We start from the raw sequence: 14,865 nt of genomic DNA, 5'->3' as shown, positions 1-14,865 counted from the left end.
AACTACATATAAAAAACAGTAAAAATACACAAAACAGGAGGGGATAAAATTAATAAGGGAGCCATCGTAAAATCTCACCGGTCCCCTGGGGTCTTGAGGGACTTACGGAATATTAAATATACCATATTTAGCCAAATGATGGATAAGTTTTTCCCCAAGTCTTAAGCATGGGACCACTGTCCTCTCATTTCCCTCCATATTATAGAAATTTAGTGTTGCAAAGGAAAGTCTCATCTATGTATGAAGGCTCTCCACACAAATGAGGCTTCTGGAAAATCAGGATTCTCAATCCCTGAAGACTCTTATAAGTGGAGAGGTGCTCCACGATAGACATTAACTCTTTATAAGTGGAGAAGAATGAGGATGCATGACACCAACATGCTGCCTGAACAGGACTACACAATTTCATTTAATAGAAAGTGATCTATACATTATTTAAATTCTGTAAACAGAAGTTCTAAGCATATTTACCTGGGAATAAGAATAATCTAACTCAGTCTAGAATCATAGAATTGGAAGAGACCATTGAGTCCAATCCCCTATTCAGGGAAGGAATCCAAATTAAAGCATCTGAGACAGATGGCTCTCTAGCCTCTGCTTGAACACATCCAATGAATTCTTGGGCTTGCAGCCCAGCACAAAGTCTTTATTGAGTCCTTCCTTTCTGTAAACAGAAGGGGAGGGGGAAGGCTAAACAGTTCCATTCCTCCTGTTCCAATTTTGCCCTTTTTTGAACTGCGGCCTCTGGCCTGTCCATGTGGGGGGAGGGTTATATGTGTGGGGATATGCACACATGCACATACAGATCTATGTGCACCCTTATATAAATGTGTCACATGAAGAAATTAAAGAGGGATTTCTAGGATTGGTTTCAGTTAGTTAACAACTCTAGCTGACAAGGTACAGCATTGGGCAGAAATGTGTATAGGATTTCTTTCATGTAATCTTCCTGTGGGGAGGAGCATCTTATATTCATGTTTTCTTGCTTTTGGGTACATATGGTAGGAAGAGTTGAACAACCATTATCATTACAGCCATTATTCTAAGGAGTATGCACATATATGAAACTTTACATCTTCAGGGTTCTGTGGAGCTAAAATATATTGTATGTTTGCACTTTCATGTTCCTTGTACAGTAGCACTTCTGCTATCTGACTAGACAAAGATAAATCTCTGAATCTTGAGATTCTACAGTGTGTCCCAACTGTATCCTAATCCTTTGTTACCAGATGGCATTATAAAATCAACATTTAAGCAAGATGGTCATTCATATTTGAATGTGTCATACTGCAGTCTTGTGATGTTTCTCATTTTTAGTGGAATTCAGAAGAACATGGAAGGATGTTGAAATATGCACATGATGGAGTTTCAGTAAGATGAAAACAAACAAGTCTTTGAGGCCCATGGCTCTAGACCAGAGCTGCTCCTTATCTCAAGGTCAGCTAAGAAGTAGGGAATTTATTTTTGTCAGTAGTGTTGTAGTACTTAAAAAACACTACACGACTGTCAGCTGGAAAGAATTACAGGAAAGGGATTCATGTGACCAAAAATTAGATTTTTAAGTGCAAGGAGGTTAAAGCTTTTTTTTTTTTAATAGAGAAATGTTGTATTAGATATAATTACAATAACATAGCACTATACATATTTCATATATTTTATCAGTCCCCATCCCTCTGTCCTTTGTTTAAATCTTTGTAAATGACTATACTATATTTTTATCTAAAGATGGGTCAAGGAAAAAATCCTATTTCAAACATGGACAAAATGGATTTGATTAACCTTCCTGAACATAAATAGGCAGGTATTTTGGCCTGTTCAGTTGCTAAATAATGTCTCTATTTTGCAATGCCAGGCATTTATTCTGCCCTCCCTGATTTATAAATTTGTTTGTGTCAATTCAGCACAATAGGTGATCCTGTCTCTTTAAGCATATTCATGAAAAGACATACTGGGATTGTATTTAATGCTTTTTATATTGATACATTTTTGATAACTGTTTTATACCATGGCTAAATGTCTTATAAAGATTTGCATATTACAACTTAGGTCATTGGAAGTTGTCTCTTTTGCAGGTAGCATGTTATATCTCCTGCTTTTCACTATTGCAATCATGAACATAAAGTTAACAAGAGATGTAGCTTGATAGGGAAGTTACTTGCATAGTTGCTCTCATCAAAGAAAAGTTGCTTTAGGAATCTTTGTTTCTATATTTGCCAGGTATAAAGACTTCTTTGTTTCTATTTTTGCATAAGATGAAATGTTTGTGACTAACTTATTTTATAATGCTTCATTTGGACCTGCTATGTTAATAGAAAATGTGGTAATGGAAGGGGAAACAGCCATAGAATATCACTGAGAAAGAAAAATCCATGTAGTATATGGATATGTTAGAATTATATCTCAGCTACCATACATGAACCTACATTTTTAATAAATATGATCTGCCCTTATGTGTGTTTTCTTCTTATGAACTGACATTATGTGGGGTTCTATTACATGTTGACTTGCCAAACGTTTGCTCCTAAAATTCAACTTCTGGTATTATTTGTGGGGTGAAAGCTTCCCCAAAGTACCAGTGGCACAAAGGCAGCATTTCTGAAATATTTACTAGCAAGTTGTCTTTATAAACCACAGTGCTTTTACCACATAGTATTGTACCATAGAGACCTAGGTGTTCAGAAAACAGCCATAATGTTTTAATGGTTTTATTGAATCGGGGCATAATATACAAAGCTATAAACTAAGCCAACTACATTACGGTTTAGTGTGATAAACGAGGACACATTGGTCCTTGTCTCCATACAATGATAGGTTTTTAGATCTGCATCCATAGTTCTGGTAATTTCTAGTTATGAAAAGTTGTAACTTTTCCTTCCTGGAAAAAGTACAAAGTATACATGCAAGCAATATACAATATATTCATTAAAAGCTCTCAGATTTAAATAATGGAGTATCAAGAATCCAGCCTTTACATGTAGCAGTGAGAATAGACTGGAATGAATTGAAAGAAAATGTGGTAAGCTATTACGGAATTGGATAGTGGGGCTGGGGAGCACTTTGTCCATACAATCTTTACCAAAGCTGGCAAATTTGCATGGTGTTGTGCGGTTCCAAAAGCAAAATGTAGTTGATTTTCTGAACTGCCTACAATCTAACTGAATGTATTGGTACAGATAGTCTTCGACTTACAAGCACAATTGGGACCGGAACTTCCATCACTAAGCGATGCGGTTGTTAAGTAAGTCATCGCCGATTTTTTTGCTGCAGTCATTAAGCAAATCACTGCAGCCATTAACTGAATTCAGCTTCCCCCATTGACTTTGCTTGTCAGAAGCCCCCTGGGAAGGTTGCAAATGGCGATAACATGAGCCCGGGACTCCGCAACCATCGTAAATACATGCCAGTTGCCAAGCATCCGAATTTTAATCACATGACCACAGGGATGCTGCAACAGTTGTAAGTGCAAGGACTGGTCGTAAGTCACTTTTTTCAACACTTTCATAACTTTGAACAGTTGTTAAATGAATAGTCATAAGTTGAGGACTACCTGTATATGCTTACATGCAGAAATTTCCATTCAATCCTGGCATTTCTAGGTAGGGCTAAGAAAGATTCCTGATCGATTCTGCATAATGATGTTTCCCATCTTCCTAAATTCATTTCCAGAAACAGTAAATTAGTCTACCCTCAAAACAAGCAAAGGTTTGACTCTCATTTAAAGAAAAGGCTCAGGAAGATGCATCTCAAGATCATTTTTGTGTAAAACGTGAAACCTTCGCTATATAAAGTCACAGCACATTATCATCTTTCCTCTTTGCTTTCCAGATTTGGGTTGGAAAGGACTAACTGGAAACTTCATTACTTGATTTTAATTTCTCCCTTCGTTTTCATTCCTGGCCCCTTCCAATTGTCAAGATTTTTGGCTCATTCTTCCTACTTCCCATGGAGAAGTAAAACTCCCTAACTGCTCAGGTTGGCAGCTTAAAAGGGAAAAAATTATATGCTGGATCTTTCCCCCTCCTCTCCATCAGGCCCCTTTACACATTTCCCCCTCTGTTTATGGAGCTATTGCCAGCTTGGGGACCTTGAAACCTCCTCAGGAAAAATCTGCTTTCTATATCAGAGCACTCCAACGTTATAATGCTTGGGTTTCTATATCCGCCAAATAGGTCACTAGCTCAGCAGTTTTGTAGAGAGAGCAATAACCGGAAAGATCTGAGGGATATTACAAAGGATTCCCATTCCCTTTGGTAATTACCTTATGGTTTCGATTTCTAGGGTTTACAGCAACAAAAAAACTATTGTTTCAACAAGCTCTTGTTACATCATAAAACTTTGTATGCATGTGTATGTGCTTTTTTTCAAGGAACATAAAAAAAAACCCACCAAAAAGTTTCGGGGTGATTTCAACATACATCAATTCATTTTCAATCCTTCTGTTTAATCACAGGAAATGATTAATGACTTTTCTGCAAACTTGGTTTTGACAAATTGCTCTGAAAATATCAAACAAAAAACTGATGACGATTTTTATGTCAGATGAGGACAAGAGTAATAAAGCATGGAATGTTGATTTTACTTTCCCTTGAGCTACATAGCAAATAAGCAGTTCCAATAAAGCCTTGATACTCAGAAGTTGCAGTCATTTTTAAAGTGGTTATGATTGCAACCAGAATGATTCATTCTGTCTTTCTGTCTTCTCCCCCTTGTTCCCCTTCCCTTGGGCAGAATTTACAGCGGAGACACCATGGAGGAGGTAGTTTTTCAAAACTAAAGCTGGTACATAGGATACATGATGAGCAGTACAGTGAAATATCTGCTGTGTTTAGGATGTTTGTTCAGGGCAAGCATCTCATAAATTGGAGAGACATAGGAAGCAGTAGAAAAGTTCTGAATTTGAATAATAGGACTGCAGCTACAGTGTCCAGGTATTTCCTTGTTTGGTTGTTAGTCCAAATCTGCAAAAACAGACAGATCTGAACCCTCATTTCTTCTGAGAGGAATCTTTTTGTGCTCTCAGAGTTTGATCTTTGTGGACTTAAAATGTCCCTACCCATTTATCTAGATTGACAGGTCAGGTTTAGGTTTTCCTTTGTCCCTTTGGGGTGGGATTTCTCCCCATTCAATACTTGAGGATATTGTGGGTGAGTGGTCCCAGGTGGGTCAATGGTTTGATTGTTTATAAGTTGACATATGTTCAGTGTGGCTAAGACCATAGATTATTATTTTTTAAGTAGGAAGCTAATTAAACTCTGTTAAGAAAGCACAAATAAGGGTGATGTTACTCAGTGAACCTAGAATTCCTTTTCCATCTGAAAGCCAAGTTTGCCTTTGCTTTGGGAAGATGCAAATTTTGATTACAAGTCAGAAAAGAAATTATTTTTTCAGTGAGGAGGGGAGCAACATTCACAGCCCCAGAATTGGAATAACAATTTGGTTCTTATTCTGATCATTTCACACATTTATATTTATATCATTCCTGTTATATTAAGGTATAATATAACCCTAATCCTATATTGCTCCCTTATAATTTTTAAATACCTTTTTCTAGTTGTTTTGAACTGTTGAGCTCAGAGCTCATCTCTGTGTAGTGAAGAATTTAAGGCAAACCATGTACTCATTCAGCTCTGGGAGTATCTGCATGAAAATTGAGAGAAAGGGCTTTCATCACTTGAAATGCCTGTACCTGGTATACCTATGATGAAAATTACAGGCCTCTCTCATCTTTTTAAGTGGGAGAACTTGCACAATTGGTGGCTGACTAAATACTTTTTTGCCCCACTGTATATTTGAGTTTCATTCTCATCTCAAAAATAGAATGCTTCTGATACCTCACTTATAGTATAGATAGGTAGTCCTCATTTAGTGACTACCTCATACAGCGAGCGTTTGCAGTTATGACGGTGATGAAAAAGTAGCTTTCAACCAATCCTCACATTTACAACCTTCGCAGGCCTGTAAAGCAAAGGAAAGCTGAAGTAAGATCATAAGCATAGTCACAGTTCACGTAACAACCAAGTTGTCGGTCCCAGTTGTTGCTAACCAAGGACTACCTGTAGTGCTTTCTCTCTTTAGTTTAGCATGAATGTAGAAGTCAGCGGCTGTTCTGGATACATTTTCACAAACTCTAAACTGCTTTGAAAAGCTTGCACAAATAGAGAAGACAGAGAGTCCAGAAATAGGTGGCAGAGGTGAGAGGAGGCTCTAGTATTTGTTTTTCCTAGACTTCAAATATTGCTTCAAAATCAAAGGACAAAGATTGCTTCTGCTATTTGTTTTCCTTTATTATTCGTACCAATTGCATTTCTAATGCTGTGAGATCTTTCTGTTTTTAAAAACAGCAGAAGTCCATCAGTAAAAAGGGTCCCAATTGCTTGATTCTATGTTCTTAATCTTGGTCCGTGCTAGAAATAACTAGAGCTGTAGATTAGAAATTGGATTTTTCCCTTTCTCAACGTGAATGATGTGAAGTCACTGGCTTTTGTGGAGTGGTCATTCCAAGCCTATGATTCTTCCGGAAGGGAGTATTGGATATGGTTCTTATACAAGTACAGTTCAGGAGCTTGGTTGGACCTTGGTAAGACCTTTGGTCTGACTGCAATCTTGATAGGAGTGTGAAAACAAAGAGCTGTACACATCAGCTTCTGATTGGCAAACTGAGTTTGAATGAAGCCAGGATATTAAGGGTTTCCTGGTGTTCACAAATTTCAACTACAGTAGTAAAAATTATTCATTGCAGATCTTTAAAGAACAAGAGAAGAGACAAGTAGGGTTGCATGAACCTGTCACTTAAGCCCAGGTTAATTCTACTGCAATTTCATTTCAGTTAGCTTCTTTTTTTTAAAGACTGCATAAAAATGTGTGCATATTTTGCATTTTATATGTATTGTTTCATACATGCATCAGAGAGGAGGAGAGAGGGATCTTTTACCACAGTTTTTGATGTAGAAGATTGAGAAATACTATTTTTCCCAGTAGGTACATTTTGTGCCGGAAAGCTACAACAGAAAATTATGAAAAGTGTGAACACTGAAAGATAATTGTATTTTGATTCATGAAATGCCAATAAAGTCAGTTCAAATGAAATGTGAACTACATTATTTTTTTCCCATCCTTATTGAATGATCAGCTATGGAACCATAGCATTTTAAAAAGCTGAGACAAATTGACCATCTGTAGAGGGCTTTTGAAGAATAAATGCTTGGCAACAAAGAGAAGCCCATGCAATGCACCTCTTTTTGAATTGTTAGATCCAATCATGTCATTTGCTAAGGCTCGTGGGGCTGCTTCAGTAGCTGCTTTCGGCTATCTCCCCGTGCTCTTTTGAATAGTTGCATAGCCCTAATGGCTTTCATGCTACATAAAGCCTTTCCCTTTAAAAAGGGGGATTGGAATGAATAGTCTTTCAATATCATCTCTCTCTTTAAAAAAAAAAAAATCACTCTTCAGGATTAAGATCATATGGATCTATTGTAATGAAGAGAGACTAAGATATCTCCAGAACCAATCTAGGAAGTTTATCGATGCCTGTGGCATTAGAACTGTTGCATTTGATCATCGTCTTCCTTGCCCCATCTGTTAGTAGTCAACTGAGCCAACTTATCCAATTGACAGAATACTACAATGCAGTTCAATGTTACATAGCAGTAACAAGGGAAGGAAGAGTGTTATTTGCTGGCTTTCATCTAAATGTAGCAACTGTGTTTAATTTCTTCACTGAGGTGTCTCACACTGTACATGGTAGATAAATTGAGCAATGCCAGTTTTTCAAAAAGGTGACCTCTTCAAGTGAATTAAAGTTTAAATCCAGGGAAGTACAGTGTGCCTAAGGTGTTGTCCAGCTATTAACCCAAACAATAATAAGATACCTGTTTTTAATGTGCCCATAAGAGGTAATCCAAATGGAAGAGAACTTGGTTTTATTTATTTTTATTTTTACAACATGATTCAAGACATGTGGTTTGGGACAATTCTGGAACAGGAACTGAAGAGATTAGGTTTTACCCCAGTTCAGAAACTATTGTTCCTAATGGTTTTGATACATCCAGTGAATAGGAGTTCATTTCCATCTTGGTAATAGATTTCACTGTTGCATAGCTTTTACTCTTAAAACTTTTTTTTTTTTTTTTACATTCAGCTGTAATCTGTCTTCCTATATAACTTTGTGTGTATATGCCTTCTATACATTGTTGACTCCTAGACTAGTCCCTGCAGTTTTCTAGGCAAGATTTCAGAAGTGGTTTGCCACTGCCTTCTTCCTACGACTGAGAGAGAGTGCCTGGCCCAAGGTCACCCAGCTGGCTTTGTGCCTAAGGCAGGATTAGAACTCACGGTCTCTGCAACTACTCCAGTTTTTTAGAATTTCTTTTAGAATGTGGTGTCCAGAACTGTAAGTGGGCTTGATCAGCACAGCATGCAGTGGTACTCTAGTATTCCATAATTTGGAAACTATATTGATTCATCCAAAACTCACATTTGCTTTTTTAGCACCTGTATCACATTGCTGACTTGTTTTCAGATTGTGTTCAATTAGAATTCCAAGTTCATATTATCAAACCAGATATCACGATACAATACTATGTATTTGATTTCTTTTTCCTAAAGTTCTGTTCAATAACTTTTAATTTGTCTGTAATACATTTTATTCTATTATTTTTAGTTTGCTTCTCTAATCTATTGTGGTGATTTTGAATGTTGTTTCTATCTTCTAAAGCAGGGTTCTCCAAAGTGGTCAATAACAACCCCCAAGGTTGTTGTTATTCATAGTACTGTTAGTTAAAGTAGGATTTATTTAAAATTTTTCATATCATTTAAGTTTGTGGGTCAGTGAATAATTTGAAACTTCATGAAGGGGTTGATGAGATGAAGAGTTTGGGGGTTCCTGTTCTAAAGTATATTTATCACACCCAGCAGTGTGTCTTCTTCAGCTATGATAAGCATTCCCTCTACTTCAAGTCATTTTTTAAAAAATGTGACCATAAAAGGCCTAGAATCAAATCCTGTGGTTCTCATGTCATATCTCACTCCAATTTGATGAGAAACTATTGATGAACACTTTGGAGTAGTTTTCAAGCCAGCTGCAGAGCCACCTGATAAATATGTCATACTTAACTAGCTTCCTATCAGAATGTCATGGAGTACTTGGTGATTTTTTGCTGAAGTCATATATATTATGTCTACATTTTTTTCACATTCTACTGAGGAATTACCTGTGCAAAAAAAGAAATAATAGACTGAGAAGAGTTGCTCCTGAGAAATCTATGCTAACTCCTAGGAATTATTGTTTTCAAGGTATTTACATATCAGTCAGTGTAGGAGCTGCTTGAGAGTTTTTCCAGGGGTCAATGTCAGATTTACTTGCTTTTAGTTTCCTGGTAGGCACAATATTCCCCTCCTCTGATCATCTGGTACTTAACCAATTCTTCAGTACCCAAGAGGGCTGTTAATGTGCCTGTGGATAACTGACAAATCATATCCAATTTTGTGCTGCTGGATATTAGTTGGTTGTAATTTCCAAAATGGTCCTTTTTCCCTTCTATCTCCTCCTTTACCTAATCGCTAGGATTTCTCAGAGATAATGGACCTAGATTCAGCTAGACTATCAGCAATTTTATTTAATGTCTTAGATGCAATCCATCTGATCATGGGTATTCAAACTCCGTAAGTTTTCTGTGACTATATTTTTAAACAAGTCTAGCTAGAATCCTGCTCCTTAGGGTATGTTTTCATACTTCTGTATTGGTGCTGTGCTATCAGAGAAGTTACCATCCTTCTCATACTACATAGTCCAATTCCAATTAATATATTTAATATTTTAAAAATTTAAAAGCAGTTGCAGGGGGACCATATCAAGAGAATTAAATTTGACATGATAACTGTCTACATAACTTGCAACCTGTATGTGCTGGGAGCACTTGCCATTAAACTTAAATTCATCATTTCCATATTTATTCAGAGTAATTCCTTTGGGACTGACTTGGTCTCCTTAGGAAATTATTAGTAGCAGAGCTCTGTGTTTGTTTATGAATCAAGAATTAGAAGCATTGTCTTGCACCGACCCAGAAATAAGAATAGGCATGGATACCCTCAGTGTTACTGAGGCTTTACCGAATGCCTTGTGTATCTGACAGAACTATTGATTGAGTCTAAATTGTAGACCATGGTTGTGGTTTAAATATGCGTACCAACTAACAGCTTTGAAAAGGCTTTTTGTCTTATAAAAGGAGATTTTCTGAAGTCATCCCCAGATAAAAAGCTATACTATAAATAGTGATCTTCAAGGATCTTTTTCCAGTTTTCATTTTAAAGCAAATTAATCTTAACTGCATTTGTCAAAGTGTTAGCGTGAATCTGAATCCTGTTCACTTAACCAAGATGCACCCAAAAAATAAATTTTAGCCTACATTTAGAAATGCATGTTTTGAAATCAAATTATGTCAAGAAGTATTAATATCTGGAAGTATTTATGGCAAATCTTGGGTTTGAATACTGTTTTCTTATGGATTAAAAAATACAGATGCAGCATGAAGCAGACTGATTAATGAGCACATGCAAACATCACAAAGGCTGGAAACTTAATTATGCCTCCTACCTTAGTCACTAGATAATAAATTATTATGGTAACAATGCAGAATTTAAAATTTGGTGTTGAAACTTCTTTCCTGGGAATCTTAAATTGGATAGACATGGGAAGAAGGTTGAAAGTATGTGCTACAGTACTTGGTGGTTAGAGTAAGAGCTGAGCTAAGTCATTCACTTTATTAGCAAAAACTGAATTTTGCATTATTCCAAATTCTTGAGTTGGTGGAGAATTGAGCTACTTTTTTCCTTTAAGGACATGGATACTTTCATTCTGTTGTTCTGATCTCAGGAGATAACTACTTTGAAGAATGAAACTCAAATGAAGTAATTTCCATGCTAGTTTGATAGTTCATATGTGGTTCAGGTGATAGGGGTTCAGGTGATGTTCGGTGCTTGTGCTTGAAAAGTATGCACTGCTGAAACCTTTCAGAAAAAGGGAAGATAATGGAAAGATGGGTCTGAAATACATATTCTTTTTTTCAACTATCCGACAAAGTTAGTTTGCAAAATGTGGTTTGTCTGTCCTAACTGAAAAAAAGCATTTAGAAGATGTCTTGGCTTTTAAAAAAATCAAAGCATTTTTCAGAAACCAAAGCCACATTTTCAATTGTCACAAAATGCTTTAAACATGTGCTGTGTGACAATGCCCAGCCTCCAGAGCCTTTTGGGCCCTAGTTGAGATTTTCTGTGTGTATCTTTTCTCCAGTCATTGGTTTAATTATCTGCCTGCTGACAACTGTATAGAACAGGGGTGGGCAATTAATTTTCCCAAGGGGCCACATGAGAAACTTTGACAGTTGTTGAGGGCCGGACCAGTACACCTACAGTTCTGCCCAATATGTATCTCTTTATAAAAAACAGTAAATGAAACATTACCACGATGAATGAAATGAAATGTGGACAAAAGAATGCCACTATTTAATGAACAGTCACAAAAACACTTTCAAAAATGTGCAAAAGTAGCATCCATTAACTTTACTCAAAATATCAAGTATTTTAAAGACCAACATCACATTAACTTCACACAAAAAAGCAATAAATGCACCCAGCATTGTTTGTTTGCTTTACCTCAGTGTTCAGTGAGAGAAATCTAGCCTGTTTTGGGCTTGAACAAGTGCACTGAAGTCAGGTTGAATATCTGAGGTGGATATGCGAAGGACAGCACACAAGTGATCATCACTTAGAGTGGATCTTTATCTGGATTTGTTGAATTTCATCACTGAGAATGTTTGTTCACATATGTAGGTGGATCCAAAGAGAACCAACATCCTCTGAGCATGCCTCCTTAAATTTGTAAAGCTCTCCTCTTTGAGAGAAGAATAGAAATCCAGCAGTGATACTGACTTAAAGTGCTTTGCCAGTAGTTTGTCAGACTGCAGATCGATGAGTTCAAGCTGGACATCACTGGACATCATTATCCACACTGCTAGTGAAAGGAAAGGAAATCATGTGCATTTCACTCTCAACTGTTTTAAAGTCTTCAAATCGTCTTGAAAATTCACCATGCAGTGTCCCTAACATGGATGAGTACCTACGGAGGTGATCAGCTGATGGTGTGACTTCCTTCAGTGTGGGCATGTGGGCAAGAATGTTGCCCTCCAGCTGGCTTGAGAGAAACTTCAACTTTCTCATGAAAGCCTTCACCAGGCTGTACATTTCATGTACAAAAAGGCCCTTGCCTTGCAGCTTGGTATTTAGTTTAGTCATTAGTGCAGTCACATCAACAGCAAAAGCCAGGTCTGCCATCCGGTCTGCATCTGAGAGCTCTGTGATATCCCTGCCTTTCTTCTCACAAAATTCATGTATCTCTGCTCTCAGATCCCATACTCTTTTAAGCACCTTGCCCAGGCTGAGCCATCTGACAGCAGTTTGGTAACCTATGTCACTATATTCCCTGTCATGCTCCTCCAAAAGTGCAACAAACTCTGATTCAGTGCTTTTGCCCTGATGAAGTTAACTATTTTAGTCATAACATCAATCACATGGTTGATTTTTAGCACTGACTTACATAACACCTCCTGATGTATAATGCAATGCAAAAATATCAATTTCTGTTCTGGGTTTATTTCAGTCACTTTATCTTGCATCCACTTCAGAAGTCCAACATTTTTCCCTGTCAAATTTGGACAGCCATCGGTTGTAACACCTACCAATTTGTCCCATTTTAGTCCCAGTTTATCCATGCATGCATTTACCTCTGTGAACAAATCACTCCCCGTCGTAGCTCCTTTCATTGACCACATAGCTGCTAGCTCCTCTGTCATCTCAAAGTTTTTTGTTAATCCACGTACAAAAACGAGTAACTGGGCCGTGTCGCGGACATCACAGCTCTCGTCCAAAGCCAAAGAGAAAAAGTCAAATTTGTCTGCTTTGTTTTGCAGCTGAAGCTCCAGATTTCCCACGATGTCCTCGACCCTTCTCATTACAGTTCGCCTGGAAAGGGGCACATTCACGAACGCTTCTTTTTTCTCTGGGCATATTAGCACTGCAGAGTCCACCAAACATTCTTTGACAAACTCCCCATTGGAGAATGGCTTGCTGTTTTTGGTGATTTTGTGGATATCACAAAGCTCATCTTGACTGCTGCATCTCTTGATGTGTGAGCTTTGGTAAAAAATCCTTGCTGCTTTTACAGTTTAGCTAGCAAAGATTCAGACATCCGTGCCCGTTCTGCATCAGTCAAGTTTTTGTACTTCTCTGCGTGTTTCGTCTCGTGATGGCGATTCACATTATAATCCTTAAACACCACTATCTGTTCTCCACAAACTAGGCACACAGCTTTACCTTTGACTTCAGTAAATAAATACTTGGAAGTCCATACCTTTTTAAAAACTCTGCATTCTGAATCAGTCTCTCTTTTTTTCACACTAGCTGACATCTTTAAGGGCTAAAGCAAGCAGTCCAACATGTTTGCCAACACATTCAAATGAGGGTGCACAAGGTCACACGAGAAAAGACGTTAATTTAGCAGTTCCTTCAAAATAAAAGGAGTGCAGTTGTATTGCATGCACGTATTACTGTAATATATTTACACTGACTTTTAATTTACCAATGACCTCATGCAGGCCATTCAGGGAGAGCCAGAGGGCCAGATGTGGCCCACGGGCCATACAATGTCCAGGTCTGGTATAGAAGTACAAGTGTCAAGGTTGTTCATGCCAGTGAGTAGCAGATCTGTCTCCCAAAAGATCTAATTGTACTAATTTTATCTTGTATTTTCATGTAGTGTGCAATAAACTAGAAAAGGGCTATTTTAAAATTGGGGCTACTTTAACTTCACAGCAACTTTCTTTTCCATGTTGAATTGCTTCTTCTAAGAAGACACAAGATGTTATCTACTTGTTAGGTTATATTTCTAAAATACTCCCACTAGGAGGCATTTTCTTATATTTCCTATGAACTTCATGCTGTGAGACTTGAATTAGAAAGTGGGGAAACTGGAAATCCTTTCACATTTAACTGTACTGGCTGTGATTTCCATGGGCTGTTAAGCTGCCTTTAGATGTTGTAGTTCTGAGACCATGGAAGGAATGTGGTTTCACAACAGGAGGAGACTAAGGAGTCCAGAAAACAGAATTGCCTAATGAGAAAGACCCCTAGAAAGAGGGCAAGACTTCTGGAAAGGGAATTGCTCATTCCCTTGTGTAGTCTGTGACTTTTTCTCTCTCCCCAAATAGTTTTTGCATTTTGGAAAGAGTTCTAGCTCTTCATAAAGATAGTTGTACATATTATCACTGAACTGATATTACTGTTGTTACTCATTTCAGTGTACACCCCATCTCTCTGTAATACCGATGCACAGTATCATCTCTTCAACCTGCAACGGTTCTGTGGGTGTAGTGGAAAGTCTCCAGAATATTGGCATATCTATAAATAGAGACCCAGTTCCTCCTCCTTCACCATCAACACAGAAGATGTTGAGACTGTGTTTTTAGCCTTCTTTCTCAAACTAGCTGGTGAACACTTGTGCAACCAGCATTGTCTATCATGTTTGAGCAGAGTCTGATTATTTCCTGCACCTCATTCTGAACACATTGATATGCCAAGGTGAAAGTTCTATAGAAAGTTGAAAAGGTTCCTCCTTATATTCTTCAGTATCTTTACTTTTAGAATATACCAGGTAATTTTCAAGGATAGGCTAGTACTGTGAGGACTAGGATAGCACTATTCACGTTAATGCTACCACCAGATTCCTTCCTTTTTCCTTTCGCTTGTGTGGAGAATCCCCTTTATTTCAAGACTGGAAGCAGTATCTGGGAACAGCTATAAGCCTGAGGGTCATCA

At 37.7% G+C, this 14,865-nt stretch overlaps 1 protein-coding gene across 5 annotated transcripts in view; it reads left to right on the top strand.

Moving 5' to 3' along the window:
- Positions 1–14,865, top strand: part of SH3PXD2A (SH3 and PX domains 2A) — a 261,206-nt gene that overhangs the window by 187,548 nt on the left and 58,793 nt on the right. The window lies entirely within an intron of this gene.

This window comes from Python bivittatus, unplaced genomic scaffold (genome assembly GCF_059951505.1).
Source record: "Python bivittatus isolate LINGU-HERP-01145 unplaced genomic scaffold, Pbiv_v1 ctg000980_np1212, whole genome shotgun sequence".
NCBI lineage: Eukaryota > Metazoa > Chordata > Lepidosauria > Squamata > Pythonidae > Python > Python bivittatus.
The sequence above is the reverse complement of the archived record's forward strand: the minus strand, read 5'-3'. Positions and strand labels throughout refer to the sequence as shown.